The sequence below is a fragment of the Panthera tigris genome, chromosome F2, assembly GCF_018350195.1.
Source record: "Panthera tigris isolate Pti1 chromosome F2, P.tigris_Pti1_mat1.1, whole genome shotgun sequence".
NCBI classification, from domain to species: domain Eukaryota; kingdom Metazoa; phylum Chordata; class Mammalia; order Carnivora; family Felidae; genus Panthera; species Panthera tigris.
The window spans coordinates 43,396,694-43,413,330 of NC_056676.1; the positions used below are offsets into that span (position 1 = coordinate 43,396,694).

The 16,637-nt window shown below is 40.7% G+C and overlaps 1 long non-coding RNA gene across 1 annotated transcript; it reads right to left on the bottom strand.

The window, feature by feature from the left end:
• Positions 1-6,812: 6,812 nt before the first annotated feature.
• On the bottom strand, positions 6,813-13,700 carry LOC122235014. Its single transcript, XR_006213086.1, has 3 exons — positions 13,637-13,700; positions 9,081-9,215; positions 6,813-7,021 (listed from the first exon to the last, which is right to left on the bottom strand). It is a non-coding gene; the product is annotated as an uncharacterized LOC122235014 (long non-coding RNA).
• Positions 13,701-16,637: the final 2,937 nt, after the last annotated feature.

Sequence of the window (16,637 nt, forward strand, 5' to 3'; positions counted from 1 at the left end):
CACAATTTAAGAATGAGAGAAATCAGTTACTCATTAAAAAGAAACAATATCAGAATCATAGGGGTCCCAGAGGAGGAAGAGACAGAAATAGGGGTAGAAGGGTTATGTGAGCAAATCATAGCAGAAAACTTTCCTAACCTGGGGAAAGACACAGACATCAAAATCCAGGAAGCACAGAGGACCCCCATTAGATTCAACAAAAACTGACCATCAACAAGGCATATCATAGTCAAATTCACAACATACTTAGGCAAGGAGAGAATCACGAAAGCAGCAAGGGAAAAAAAGTCCCTAACCTACAAGGGAAGACAGATCAGGTTTGTAGCAGACCTATCCACAGAAACTTGGCAGGCCAGAAAGGAGTGGAGGGATATATTCAGTGTGCTGAATCAGAAAACTATGCAGCCAAGAATTCTTTATCCAGCAAGGCTGTCATTCAAAATAGAAGGAGAGATTAAAAGGTTCCCAGACAAACAAAAATTAAAGGAGTTTGTGACCACTAAACCAGCCCTGCAAATTTTAAGGGGGACTTTCTGAGGGGAGAAAAGATGGGAAAAAAAAAATATATATATATATATATATAGCAAAAGCAACAAAGGATTAAAAAGGACCAGAGAACACCACCAGAAATTCCAACTCTACAAGAAACATAATGACAATAAATTCATATCTTTCAGTACTCACTCTAATTGTCAATGGACTCAATGCTCCAATCAAAAGACATAGGGTAACAGAATGGAGAAGAAAACAAGATCCATCTATATGGTGTTTACAAGAGACCCACTTTAGACCTAAGTACACCTTCAGATTGACAGTAAGGGGGTGGAGAACCATCTCTCATGCTAATGGTCAACAAAAGAAAGCTGGAGTAGCCCTACTTATATCAGACAATCTAGACTTTAAGGTAGACTGTATCAAGAGATGCAGAAGGGCATTATAGCATAATCAAGGGGTCTATCCACCAAGAAGACCTAACAATTGTACACATTTATGCACCAAATGTGAGAGCACCAAAATATAAAAGTCAATTAATCACAAACATAAAGAAACTCATCGACAGTAATACCATAATAGTAGGAGACTTCAACATCCCACTCACAGCAATGGACAGATCATCTAATCAAAAAATTAACTACGAAACAATGGCTTTGAATGACACACTGGACCAGATGGACTTAACAGATATATTCAGAACATTTCATCCTAAAGCAGCAGAATATACATTCTTCTCCAGTGCACATGGAATGATCTCCAGTATAGACCATATACTGGGACACAAATCAGCCCTAAGTAAATACAAAAAGATCGAGATCATACTGTGCATATTTTCAGACCACAATGCTATGAAACTTGAAATCAACCACAAGAAAAAATTTGGAAAGGTAACAAATACTTGGAGACTGAAGAACGTCCTACTAAAAAATGAATGGGCTAACCAAGAAGTTAAAGAGGAAATTTAAAAGTTCATGGAAACCAATGGAAATGATAACACCATAACCCAAAACCTCTGGGACGCAGCAAAGGCAGTCATAAGAGGAAAGTATATAGCAATCCAAGCCTTTCTAAAGAAGGAAGAAAGATCTCAGATACACAACCTAACCTTACGCCTTAAGGAGCTGGAAAAAGAACAGCAAATAAAACCCCAAACCAGCAGAAGACAGGAAATAATAAAGATTAGAGCAGAAGTTAATGTTATTGAAACCAAAAAAACCAGTAGAACAGAACAATGAAACCAGAAGCTGGTTCTTTGAAAGAATTAACAAAATTGATAAACCACTAGCCAGTTTGATCAAAAAGAAAAAGGAAAAGACCCAAATAAAGAAAATCAAGAATGAAAGAGGAGAGATCACAACCAACACAGCAGAAATAAAAACACTAATAAGACACTATTAAGAGCAATTATATGCCAATAAAATGGGCAATCTGGAAGAAATGGACAAATTCCTAGAAACATATACACTACCAAAACTGAAACAGGAGGAAATAGAAAATTTGAACAGACCCATAACCAGTAAGGAAATCAAATTAGTAATCAAAAATCTCCCAAAAAACAAGAGTCCAAGGCCAGATGGATTTCCAGGGGAATTCTACCAAGCATTTAAGGAAGAGTTAACACCTATTTATTCTCTTGAAGGTGTTCCAAAAAATAGAAATGGAAGGAAAACTTCCAAACTCTTTCTATGAAGCCAGCATTACCTTGATTCCAAAACCAGACAGAGACCACACTAAAAAGGAGAACTATAGACCAATTTCCCTGAGGAACATGGATGCAAAAATCCTCAACAAGATATTAGCCAACTGGATCCAAAAATACATTAAAAAAATTATTCACCATGACCAAATGGGATTTATAACTGGGATGCAGGGCTGGTTCAATATCTGCAAAACAATTAACATGATTCATCACATCAATAAAAGAAAGGACAAGAACCATATGATCCTCTCAGTAGATGCAGAGAAAGCATTTGACAAAATACAGCATCCTTTCTTGATAAAGACCCTCAAGAAAGTAGGGATAGAAGGAGCATACCACTAGATCATAAAAGCCATATATGAACGACCCAATGCTAATATCATCCTCAATGGGGAAAAGCTGAGAGCTTTCCCCCTAAGGTCAGGAACAAAACAGGGATTTCCACTCTCGCCACTGTTATTCAACATAGTATTGGAAGTCTTAGCCTCAGCAATCAGACAACACAAAGAAATAAAAGGCATCCAAATTGGGCAGGAGGAGGTCAAACTTTCATTCTTTGCAGATGACATGATACTCTATATGGAAAACCAAAAAAATTCCACCAAAAAACTGCTATAATTGATTCATGAATTCAGCAAAGTGTCAGGATATAAAATCAATGCACAGAAATAGGTTGCATTCCTATACACCAACAATGAAGTGACAGAAAGAGAACTTCAAGGGTAGGGTCACAGTAGTTTTTGCAACGTGTTGTTGATAAGTTTTGGCTCCAAATATTTGTTTTGTGTCCATGGACATGTGGGTCAGCACTCTTACCAGACTTCAAGCTATACTACAAAGCTGTAATCATCAAGACAGTATGGTACTGGCACAAGCACAGGCACTCAGATCAATGGAACCGAATAGAGAAATATAGCCAGAAATATAGCCAACTAATCTTTGACAAAGCAGGAAAGAATATCCAATGGAATAAAGACAGTCTCTTCAGCAAGTGGTGCTGGGAAAACTGGACAGCGACATGAAGAATGAGCCTGGACCACTTTCTTACACCATTCACAAAAGAAACTCAAAATGGATGAAAGACCTAAATGTAAGACAGGAAGCCACCAAAATCCTCGAGGAGAAAGCAGGCAAAAATCTCTTTGATCTTGCCCACAGCAACTTCTTACTCAACACGTCTCCGGAGGCCAGGGAAACAAAAGCAAAAATGAGCTACTGGGACCTCATCAAAATAAAAAGCTTCTGCACAGGAAGGAAACAATCAGCAAAACTAAAAGGCAACCTACAGAATGGGAGAAGATATTTGCAAATGACATATCAGATAAAGGACTAGTATCCAAAATCTATAAAGAACTTATCAAACTCAACACCCAAAAAGCAAATAATCCAGTGAAGAAATGGGCAAAAGACATGAATAGACACTTCTCCAAAGAAGACATCCAGATGGCCAACTGACACATGAAAAAATGCTCAACATCACTCTCATCATCAGGGAAATACAAATCAAAACCACAATGAGATACCACCTTACACCTGTCAGAATGGCTAACATTAACAACTCAGGCAACAACAGATGTTGGTGAGGATGCAGAGAAAGAGGATCTCTTTTGCATTGTTGGTGGCAATGCAAGATGGTGCAGCCACTCTGGAAAATAGTATGGAGGTTCCTCAAAAAACTAAAAATAGAACTACGCTACGACCCAGCAATTGCACGACTAGGCATTTACCCACGGGATACAGGTGTGCTGTTTCGAAGGGACACATGCACCCCCATGTTTATAGCAGCACTATCAACAATAGCCAAAGGATGGAAAGAGCCCAAATGTCCATTGATGGATGAATGGATAAAGACAATGTCGTGTATACACACACACACACACACACACACACACACACACACACAATGGAGTATTACTCGGCAATCAAAAAGAATGAAATCTTGTCAGTTGCAACTACGTGGATGGAACTGGAGGGTATTATGCGAAGTGAAGTTAGTCAGTCAGAGAAAGACAAAAATCATCTGATTTCACTCATATGAGGACTTTAAGAGTCAAAACACATGAACGTAAGGAAAGGGAAACAAATATAATATAAATACCAGGAAGTGGACAAAACAGAAGAGACTCAAAAATATGGAGAACAAACTGAGGGTTGCTGGAACGGTTGTGGGAGGGGGATGGGGTAAATGGGTAAGGGGCATTAAGGAATCTACTACTGAAAGCATTGTTGCACTATATGCTAACTAATTTGGATGTAAAGTTTAAAAAATAAAAAATAAAATTAAAATAATTAATTAATTAATTAATTAATTAAAACATGACCCTTTTTGCCTGTCAGTGCCCTCTTCCTCTAAGGTCTGCTTATTTGGCCCACTCTAGGTGATTCAATATTCATTATTCTATTGGCATGTTCCAAAGACATTTATTGAGCACCTATGCCATTTATAGCACTGGGTTGGGCCCAGCAGAAATGCAGGGTGAAAAAACAAAGGAATGCAGAGTGAAAAAACACAGAAATGCAGAGTGAAAAATCTAGTCTGTACTCACAGAGATATTAGAGTAACCAGGGAGACAGGCAAATGGAAAAATAACTAAAAGGCAAGGAAGAAGGTTATCCTTGTTAGTAAAGAGATATAAGAAAGAACAAAGAAAGCAATTAAGTCTGACTTGATGATTTTTATTTTCACCTAAGTCATGTTAAAGTTAGTTGCCTAACGCGGGGGGGTGGGGGGCAGTGAAAAGGGGGGCATTGCTCCCCAAGAGGGAGGTATAGTATGCTATGTTTCCCTAACTCATGTTCATGTCACATGGTGCCTTCACTCATGGTAAACTGGTAAATCCCTCCCTTACCACAATTTGTAAAATGCTGGGGAAAGGCATTTATTTTGCAGAGGAAGATGTGTTTGGAATGAGAGGTCAGGTGTGATGGAAAGGGGCCTGGATATTACTTGTTCAAGGAAACTGAGTCTTCTTGGCTACATTTGGGTTTCTCTGAAGCAGAAATAGCTGTCTGGTTAGGGCCTGCTGGTGTGTTTCACATGAGGCAGAGCTGGTTGCTCGGGATGTAACCCAGCCTGAATACAAATGAAGGACATCTCACAAAAGCCTTTGTTTTCCTTAGCTGGTAAGAGTGCTGACCCACATGTCCATGGACACAAAACAAATATTTGGAGCCAAAACTTATCAACGACACGTTGCAAAAACTACTGTGACCCTACTGCTAAAGGATTCATCTGTAAAAGACACATTTCCCATTTACCAAGCCAAACATGCCAATCACAAAGGTGAATGAAAATAGTTCAAAGGAAGGGCACCTGGATGGCTCAGTCGGTTATAGGCCCGACTCTTGGTTTGGCTCAGGTCATTATCTCACAGTCGTGGCTGTGCACTGACCCTGTGGAGACTGCCTGGGATTCTTTTTCTCTGCGTCTCTCTCTGCCTCTCCCCCACTCATACATGCTCTCCTTCTCTCTCTCAAAATAAATAAATAAAAAAAAAAAAAAAAAAAAGAAAATACTTCAAAGGAAATAAGACATTTTACTCCTTTGAAAAGAATACGTTCCAGATAATAAAAAAGTAAAACTTTGTCAGAATATTGCTCTTCATATTAAATTAGTCCATTAATTTTGTCCACAACCCAAACATATTTTCCAAATCTGAGTTGTGTCCAAACATGCCTGACTGAGTAATAGGCCACCTGAGAAGAATGACCACGTGGGGCGGGTTTCCGCCAGCATTTCTAGCAGCTGATATTTGTGCCCTGTTTGCCGTTTGCAAAATGCTTTTCTACTGGTGGCCTCGCTTAATCCTCAAAGCGATCCTATTAGGAGGTTAGGACGATGATGACTCCCTTTTGGTGCATGAGGAAACTGAGCCTTGCAGACGTAGCGATGTGCTGCCCGAGTTCAGCAAGCGCTGCGGGGGGAGTATCTGCTAAGGAGCGTGAGAATCGGCCCTGACACTTCAGCTCCGACGTCCTTCCCACCGCCCCCCCCTCCAACACACACACTATCTCCTGGGACAAGCGCCAGCTGCTTGAAGTCCCAGACGTCCCAAAGGGGCAAGCAATCTCTCAGCCCTCTCATTAATTCAATTATTTATTCACTCATTTAACAAACCTTCACTGAATGTTACTAGAAACAAGGAATAGGGTGGGGACACAAAATACATACCTTCATCCTCATCCAGTTCAAAGTCAACTGCAGAAGACACACAACTGAACAAACATTAACAGTAGAGTGTGGTTTTCTATCACAGGGTAGACATGAAGGTGCTACCCTAAACTCAGTGCCCCGTAGTATGTACCGTTCAACTGTCCTGGGGCTCTGCTGCCTTTTCGATAACGTTAACAACCATTTACTGTCTACTAGGTGCCAGGCACTGTATTTGGCTTAGATCCATTGTCTCATTGAATTCTTGCTATAACTTCTGCATGTAGGCTTAGGATACCATTTCATAGAGGAAGACCCTGGAACTCAGAGAGATTGAGTAACTTGATAGTCGTTACATATCGCCATGTAAAAAAAAAATCTCCCAAAACTTAGTGGCTTAAAACAACATTTACTATCTCACAGTTTCTGTGAGTCAAGAATCACAGCATGGCTTAGCTAGGTCCTCTGGCTTAGGGTCTCTCGCGAAGCTACAGTCGAGGTATTAGCAGGAGCCACATTCATGTCAAGGCTCCACTGGGGAAGAATCTGATTTCAAGCTCACTCACATGGTTACTGGAGGATTCAGTTCCTCATGGACTACTGGGCCAAGGGCTCCAGTTCCACACCACTTGGCTGGAGGTTGCCTTCAGTCACATGAGCCTCTTCATGGCAGTTTGCTTCATCAGAGGCAGAGAAAGAGAGAGAACCAAACAGATATCACAGTCTTTTACAACCTAATCTCCAAGGTGACATCCCACGAATTTCACCATATTCAACTCAGTCAACACTAGTTCCAACACACACACAAACACACACACACACACACACAAGGTGGGGGTTACACAAGGGAGTAGATATCAGGAGGTGGTGATTACTGGACGCCATTTGGGGAGCAACCTACTCTACTTGCCAAGAGCTGGCTTGTGACATATCCAGAACCTAAATGTCTGACTTGTCAAAGCCATGCTCAATACATCACCTGGCAACCCTCACAGGTTTCCAACACATACATAGTTAACCATATTACCGGTTTCAAAGCATGAGTACACATGTGATTTATTTCATTCAAGATATGTATAGGCAGACATTTAAATTCTCATTTTATAAAGAAGAAAACTAAAATTCATAGAGTATAAGCGACTCCTGGATTTGTGTAAGTCATTAGAGTTTTTAGTGTTGACGTTTAATGACATTTTAGTTGGAGCTTAAATGATTTTCCCCAGCCTACCCCAAATGGAGCCTGGATGCAGGTTTTCTGCTTCCAAATCCCAAGAAGCCCAATGCCATGATTATCTGATTCATTGATTTCCACCTGTTTTCTATTTTGTTTTAAGTCACTATTATGGTTCTGATGCTATGCTGGCCATAGAGGACATAGAAGACAAGGAAAATAGAAGACAGGGTCTTCATAGGCACGTCCTGACCCACATTCATCTGCACAAGGCAGTGTCCAAAGATCTTAAAGCCTCCTAACTCCCATCAGAGGGGTCCTCAGGCTCCCACAGCTTCCCTGATTGCAGCTGCCATGCCACCATGATAGTGACATTGGAAATGAGGCAAAGAGGAGCTCCCACAACTTTGGGACGGCCTCTCACATTGCCGGATGCACATCTCACAGTCCTGCCCATGTGTCACAAGGTGGCTTTGGAAAGAGTTAGAAGTGGGAAAATGTCCATCCAGTACTCAAAGGCAACATCAATCTTACTTTTTTCATTCCTTTGAAGATAGCTTTGGCTCTTCCTCTTCAGTCCCCAGTCACATCCAATCACTTAGGACACCCAACGATCTTTCAGGTCCACCCTCTGTTGCCTGGTCAACATCCCAGCCTCCTTATTCAGTGGTTTCCCTGTCTCTAGTCTCCACCCTGAAATCCACTCTCCATGGCATCCAGAGTGAGCTTTCTAAACTCAGATCTGATCGGGAAACTCTCCTGCTTCAAACTTTCAATCGATGTCTATTGCTTTCAGCGTAAAGTGATATTCCTTATCCTAGAAGGCAAGGCTCTGCCGAGCAGGCCCCTCTCCTTTCTTCACCAGTCTGAGCCGTGAGCAGTCTCTTGTATTCTTTCTACCCCAGCCGCACTGACTCAGCATGGCCAGGGGCTCTTGTGTATCATGTGCTCTCTCATTTTCTAGCTATCCTGCCCCCACCCCCTTTACCTGGTCAAGACATCCAACTCAACCCTTGTATGCCCACTCTTCATAAACTTTCCGTGTGTGTGTCCAGGGGTGGATTTGGTATCCTTCTTTGTCATGCCATAGAATGTCTTGTGCCTGTCACATGTCTTTGTTATTGTGTGCTCAGTGCCAGGAGGACAGAGCCTTGTCTTCTATTTTCCTTGTCTTCTATGTCCTCTATGGCCAGCATAGCATCAGGACCATAACAGTGACTTAAAACAAAAATTTGTTGAATGAGTGAATGAATGAATGAATGCAACCCCTTCTCCCATGTTCCCAGCATTAAAGACTTCCAGTAGAAGGGGCACCTGTGTAGCTCAGTCGATTAAGCGTCCGACTTCAGCTCAGGTCATGATCTCACGATTCATGAGTTCGAGTCCCGCATCAGGCTCTGCTGACAGCTCAGAGCCCGGAGCCTGCTTCAGATTCTGTGTCTCTGTCTGCTTCTCCCCTGCTCACACTATCTCTCTCTCTCTCTCTCTCTCTCTCTCTCTCTCTCTCAAAATTAAACATTTAAAAAATTGTTTAAAGACTTCCAGGTGCTTGTTCATCAACCCACAGGTCACCAAGCTTTTTTCGGTCCTGATGCCTCTGGAGAGATCGTCCAGTTCTTGGTGGGCTTCTCACGATGTGGAGCAACCTACTCATTCATTTACTCTGTCAAGAAACATTTGTGCCAGGCATGTGCTGGATGCTGGAATAGAATCAAAGATGAGTTAAGCACATAAAAGTCCAGACTAAAATGAGTTCTTTGTCTGGTGTGTGGAGCTTATGCTATTTGAAAGAGCTCCTTGGGGGAATAATAGGTTCATGTTTATAAAGCACCTTAATAAAGACACCACCTTGGTATTACTATTCTTTCTCGAATACATCACTTTAGCCACTGTAACAATACCAGCCTATTCTAGAATATTATAATCATCTACTGTTCCATTTCATTTTACTGTTTAAGTTTCAGGGTATGTGGCTAGTAGCTAGCAATACCCCCTCTGAGTTGATGACAGCATATACAGAGAAGCCACAACATTATTGTTTGGAATTGTTTTTCAGATGGTAATAATTTTTGGAGTTACTGTTAAAACGTAATACAGGTCAATAATGCAGTCAGTAATATACTTTAACATGTTATGACCCTTTCTCCATACCCTTCTAGTTAAAACATAAAAAATAAAAATCTTTCTCAGAGGCCTAGGTGAACTTCTACAGGATCTTAAGCCATCATCATTGGAGTTTGTACAATTAATTCGCCAGGCTGCCCCAACCCACAGGAATCGAGGAAATGCCCTGGCAGGATAAGACTGGCCCTTTTCTCCTCCAGTCGATAAAAAGTAGATAAATTAATTTATTCACATTTTAATTTTCCTCTCACTAGTTTTAATATTAACAATAGTATTAATTATGTAACACTGATTTATCACTGACCATATGCCAGGCACTGTATTAAATGCTTTCTATTTACCGCCTACAGCAGCCTTAAAAAAAACTGGTGCTCTTGCCATCCCAGTGTACAGTTGAGGATCCGGAGCTCGATCAAAGTCAGATACGTTATCCAAGGTCACACATGTCCTAAGTGGCAGGGCAGGAATCCAACCTCGGATCATCCTACCATAAGAACTCACATTTTAAACCTCTGCGCCCTCCTCAATTCTCTTCATTTCAGAAATATCTGAGGTGACTTAGGAAACACATTCTGTACACACGATAGCAAATCAGTGAAGTAAAGAGATAGAGAGAAAATTTAAGGTAGAAACAAATAAGATGAAGCTGGAATTAGCATACAAAATATATACCCACAGGGTCCTGAGTACTTTAGAGAAGAAAGCAGCAAATGTAGCTCTGTGTTTCTCCATCAAAGAGGGAAATGTGTTCATTTACATGCTTTACAGTATTCATAAAATGAAAAACAAACTCAGGGAAAAAAAAAAAAAAACCTCTATCCTGGTACTGAGACTTACAGAAAATGTCTCACTTGAGTCTCTTAAAAAGGGCTGTGTGATGTAATGATCGACAGACCGTCGCCCTCAACAGCATCCCTGCAGCAAATGTGACCATGGTTCTGGGAGGCCGTGTTGTGGATCCATTTACGACACATCTCAGCACAGTGAAATGGCTTCGCACCAAACCTCAGGTGATAAGATCCAAATCCAGATGTTACAGTTTTCCAGTGGCCCGGCTGAATCCCAGGAGGCAAAGCTTCATAAACACAGTCCTAACACTAAGGGTTCAGGCATTCCATGGCACCAGCCAAAGGCAGGCCTATGTCCTTCGACTGGGTGTCTGCATATTATCACACTTCCATGAAGATCCAGAAGGTACATGCGCCCCACCTCACCTCTCTGCAGAGCCAGACACAAGAGAACCCTCATAGCAGGGCTCGGATTCCCTCAGAAAATGATTCTGGGCGTTTCAGGGTAATGTGGGCGACCAAGCACCTAAAACCTTACTCCACACAGGCTGGCTATGATCATTTCAGCCCAGAAAAAAATTAATCAGCTGTTTCCAAACTCAAGGCACAGTCATTAAAAAAAAACAAAAAACAATAAAACAATAAATACACCAATTATAATGGATCCTGAATACCTAACTTTAAGCAATGTCACTTCCTGACAAACTCTCCAACATAAAGCAGTAACTGAATACACCAATTTGTTGAGAGGGCTGTTAGGACAAGTTAGTTAGATGTTGGAAGATATTTAGGATATGGTCAATGAGATTCAACCATAGCTTCTGGAACAACTGTTTTCCCACCTGTTTTGAAAGAAGCTTCCAGAATCCAAGCTTGGTATCCTAGGGTCTTAGAGCCAACTTTGCCACTTGACAGGACACCATTCCTGGACCCAACCAGGGGTCTACCTATGTGCTCAGTGAGATTGTTGGGCAGGCTATGCTACTGTGCTTTAAAGTACTATGTGGTCTTTGAACTATTTTTGTCCTACATCCAATCAGTAAACTATTTTAAATATATATAAATATTTTACATACATATAAATATAGCATATTATGAGTGTCATTTACCGTACTAGATTGTTATCAACTCCTGTGGATTATATGTATCAATTACTGTACTAATGTCTTACAAAAGCAGTACAAAACATTCATTACAACAGACATTGAGAGGGATATGATATCAAAAAAATATGACCGAAGTTCTCTGGAAGTTCTACTATTTTCTCCTCATCCCCTATTATATCCTCTTGGAGACCTCCATCCTCCTCTTTGGAGGCTACCATCATACAGTAAGGAGCTAGGTAGGCCTTCTCTGGACCATTTCCTGGCACTTCGTGTAGGGGTTCCGTGGCCCAGCCCCAGCCCATCTCCCCAGCCTTGTCCCTGCTGAGGCTCTCCACCCACACCCAATTCTCCCTCACATTGGCACGCACCCCACCAGCACCACCAGCCAGAAGAGGCATGGGGTAAATTCTCCCCTAGAGTGTCTGGAGGAAACACTTCGCTGCACATACCTTGACTTCAGCCCAGGGTTACTGAGTTCAGACTCCTGGCCTTCAGAAGTGTGAGAGAATAAATTTCAGCTGGTTTAAGCCACCACATTTGTGGTAATATGTTATAACAGCCACAGGAAATTAAGACACTTATTAAGAGCTTTGGGGAAAGGAGACAGGAGCTAATGATAGAAATAAAGTTGGGGGGCGTGGGCTCGGCACCCAATTCCTCTCCAGTCTTAAGCATGCCCAAGACTTTCACTTCCACTTTCCAGGGAAATCAGTATCTCCTCACCCCTAGAAACCCCCTCACCACCACAAACTGGCACTTCTTTGAAAGCTCCATCACCCCAGATGGATAATGGACATTTCTAAGATGACCACATCCCCACCATTCACTGAGGTCCAGCAAAAATAATTCTTTGTGAGGCTCCTCAGCTAGCTGACCCTGCCATGACTTCTTGCTTGCTATTATCACTAAATATAAGTTCTTATGGACACCATCTTCACATTCATTCTCATCCCCACACCTCCTTGGGTTTTAGCTCCCTGGACCCAAACTCCTCTCTTTTGGTCTTTCTTTTCTCTCTGCAGTTGGAAGAATTCTAAAGATGTCCTCTCCAAAATCCCCATGACCCCATGATTCAATCAAACACTAATGTAAGTACTACTGTGAAGAGACCTCAGGTAGAATTAAGGTAAGTGATCAGTTGACTTTAAGATTGGGAGAGTAGCCTGGATTATCCAGGTGGAACCAGTGTAATCACTTCTGCCCCTCAAAGCAGAGGAGTCAGAGAGATGGGGCAGGAGAGGTGGGGCTGAAGGGAAAGTCAGAGAGATTCGAAGAGTGAGAAAGATATAGGCTACCATTGCTAGCTTCATAGGGGTCCGTGAACCAAGGAATGTCAGTAGCCTCCAGAATCTGAGAATGACGCCCAGCCAGCAAGGAATCTGCCAACAACCCAAATGAGCCTAGAAATAGATTCTTCCCTAGAGCTTCCAGCAAGGAAACTGGAGCTCACACTTGTGAGACTCTAAGCAAAGAAGCAGCTGAGCCATGCTGAGCCCAGACTACTGACCTACAGAAACTGTGAGATAATAGATGGGTGTTCTTTTAAGATGATAAATTTGTGGCAATTTGTACAGCAGTGGTAGAAAACTAATACACTCTCAAACCGCTCCTTCTCTGTGTGGACCTCTCTTCTTCGACATGTCTCTTAAACAATGATTCCTATTCTCACTCTCCCTGAGTAATATTATTGGTTCCAAGGCTTCAATGTCCATCCATATCCTACTAAATCCTTAAGCCATAACTCTATGTCAGATGTCTTTGCTGTGTTCCAAACCCATAGATTCAGCTATCTGCTAGATATCTCCATTCCTATGTCTTGGATGCTTCTGAAACAAACATGTCCAAATAGAGGCTCATTTTATGCCCCTATACCTGCTTCTACTTCTGAGGCCCCTATAAGGAATAGTGTCACGATCATCCAGCTACCAAAGTCTAAACCTTTTCTTCATCCTTGTCTCCTCCCTCTTTTTCAATGCTAAATCCTAGCCCCAAGTCCTATCTATTCCAACTGCTAGTTTTCCCTAATCCATCTACTTGCTTCTATTTCCCAGGACAAGTCCCCACTGTCTCTCATCCATGCTACCTCAAGAGCCCCTTACTCACCTCCTTGTCTGCAGTGGTGCTCCCCAGTCCATTCTCTTAGCTGTACTCAAAGATCACTTCTGACAAATTCTCCGTCTGTGAACAGAATATAATAAAATGGATAGGACTGGAGACCAGCTTATCATTCTGAAAGATGGGGGTCAAGGAAATCACCCATAACTAGGGTAAAAGCTAAACAAGTAGAAAAATGCAAGGAAAAATATAAGAGACATGAAGGACCATTTCATAAGGTCAATATCACCTATGACTTTTGAGAAGAAGGGAATAGGTATGGATAAAGAAAACGTGGTATGTACTTACAATGGAATGCTATTCAGCCTTGTAAAGAAAGAAGTCCTACTACTTGCTACAACATCGATGAACCTAGAGGACATTATGCTAAAAACAAATACTGCAGGATTCTACTTATATGAGGAATCTAAAATAGTCAAACTCATAGAAGCAGAGAGTAGAACAGTGATTACTAGGGGCTGGGGGGTGGGGGGAATGGAGAATTGTTGCTTAATGGGTATAAATTTCAGTTATAAAAGATGATTAAGTTCTATAGATCTGCTGTACAATATAGTATCTATAGTTTACAATACACTTTAAATTTTTTTAATGTTTATTTTTTGAGAGAGAGAGAGAGCGAGCATGAGCAGGGGAGGGGCAGAGAGAGAGAGGGAGACACAGAATCCGAAGCAGGCTTCAGGCTCTGAGTTGTCAGCACAGAGCCCAACATGGGGCTCTAACCCACGAGCCATGATATCATGACCTGAGCCCAAGTCAGATGATTAACCGACTGAGCCACCCAGGCACCCCAACAATACACTTTAAAATACATTATGAGGACAGATCCCATATTGAGTATTCTTATCACCAAAAATCCAAAGCAAAAAACAAAAAAAGTGGAAGAACACAAGGAAATTTTGGAGGTGATGGATGTTTATACCTTGACTGTGGTTATGATGTCATGAGTATATGCATATATTCAAACTTATCAAAGTATATGCATTAAATATATGAATTTCTTGAATATCAATTACACTTCAATAAATTTTTTAAAAATAAAAATTAAGGGGCACTTGGGTGGCTCAGTTGGTTAAGCATCTGACTCTTAATCTAGGCTCAGGTCATGATCTCACATTTTGTGAGTTCAAGCCTCATGTCAGGCTCTGACAGTGTGGAGCCTGCCTGGGATTCTCTCTCTCTCTCTCTCTCTCTCTCTCTCTCTCTCTCTCTCTCAAAAAAAATAAATACACTTTAAAAATATTTTAAATTAAAATTAAAAGGTAAGAGTGAGAAGGAATTTTTTTTAATAAGACAAAATATCCCAAAGTTCCATAAAAGAACTTCCAAGTACCCAAGACTATTGATGAAAAAGACCCATGCCCCATGCAACTCTTGATCTCAGGGTGGTGAGTTCAAGCCCCACGTAGAGTGTAGAGCTTACTTAAAAAAAGAAAAAGAAAACGACCCATGCCCCAGCACATCCTAATAAAATTTCTCATTGCTAACACTGGATGCCTAAAGACAGAGAAGAAACATATTAACTTTTTAATAGGAAATTATTTTAAATTTAGAATCATATGCTTAGTCACACTAACTTAATGTGAGAAGGTAAAATGAAGATATTTTTCAGGTATACATGCATAAAGATTTCCACTTCTCTAAATGAATTGTCTGTGACAAAGTCTGAGCCAATATTTCGATTGGCCTCCCACAACTCTAGAAAGTCAAGTTGCTTCTGACAGGTCTGATCTAAACAAAGCCAAGTAGTTCATTCTACCACAACTAGTAAGCAAAGAAACCAAGAGAACTTGTAGTTAAACATAAATGAGTTGGTACACACCTTATGGTTGACCAAATTTCCAAATTTTGCTGTCTCTGGGATAAATTATACTTTGATTCTTTGAATCAAGAGATAAATTTCAGAACACCAACTGATAGGCTGGTCGAAGGGTTTCACAGCCATTTATTCACTATCATATGTAATGCTTAGATGATATTTAAATACTGCCCACATTGATTTCAGCCCTCTGATCAAACAATGGAAACACTAATTTTGCAAACAGTGCCAGAACCCAGATCTGGGATTGCTTGAACAGTGCTTAAGGGTGGCGTGTGCAAGGAAGAGCTTAATGCCAAGCCCTGTAGGGAGTCTCCAGGTTATAATTCCAGCCAGCCAATTACAGAGCTAAGGTGAAATTTACTTAAAACCGCCACCCGTGGGAACATCCATGATGCACTCTGGCCATGGCAAAATCCCTTACGACTTTCTTCTGATACAAAGGCATGTGACAAAAGAGCAAGCAATCAGGAGTCCCAAAAGAAGGCTTCAAGCTGGGCCTTGCAAATATTTTCTCATCCTTTTCAAAGACATTGCAAGATAAGGCAGAAAGCCTGTGGCCCATCCTGCTGAAAACCAATGGTCACAATTTGCATCCTCTGTCTAGTCTTTTTTTATATATATACTATTTATATATATTTACATTTATATAAATTTATATATATATATATATATATATATTATACGTTTATATATTTTTATCCTCTAGTTTTATTATTGACTGCAGGCAGTTACACCAAAGCTACCTAAGCTACCTTCGTGACACAGTAGGAGCTTTCTTAAAGTGGTAAACTCATGCTGATGTTTCAATTTAACTCTTATTGTCTTTTCTTGTGACAATTTCAAAACCTTATGATTTTATATAAGCATTTCCAGATTATATTTTTTTCTAAGATGACAGCTTTTCTCATGTCTTCCCCATAAAATATACTCCTACCAGTTTTAATACATTCTTACTATATAGTATCACCAGGTGTTTAAATTAAAATATTCTTCAAAACTTAAAAAAAATCTTAATTTTCCATGAAACAACAAATTCACTAAAACTGAAATAAAGCCTATTAGAAATTCACAATTAGAGAAAAGCATCTCTGAGATAGGATGAATAATAGTGCCTTAAATTAGCTACATCTTAATCCCCAGGATCTGTAAATGTGTTACTTTATGTGGTTC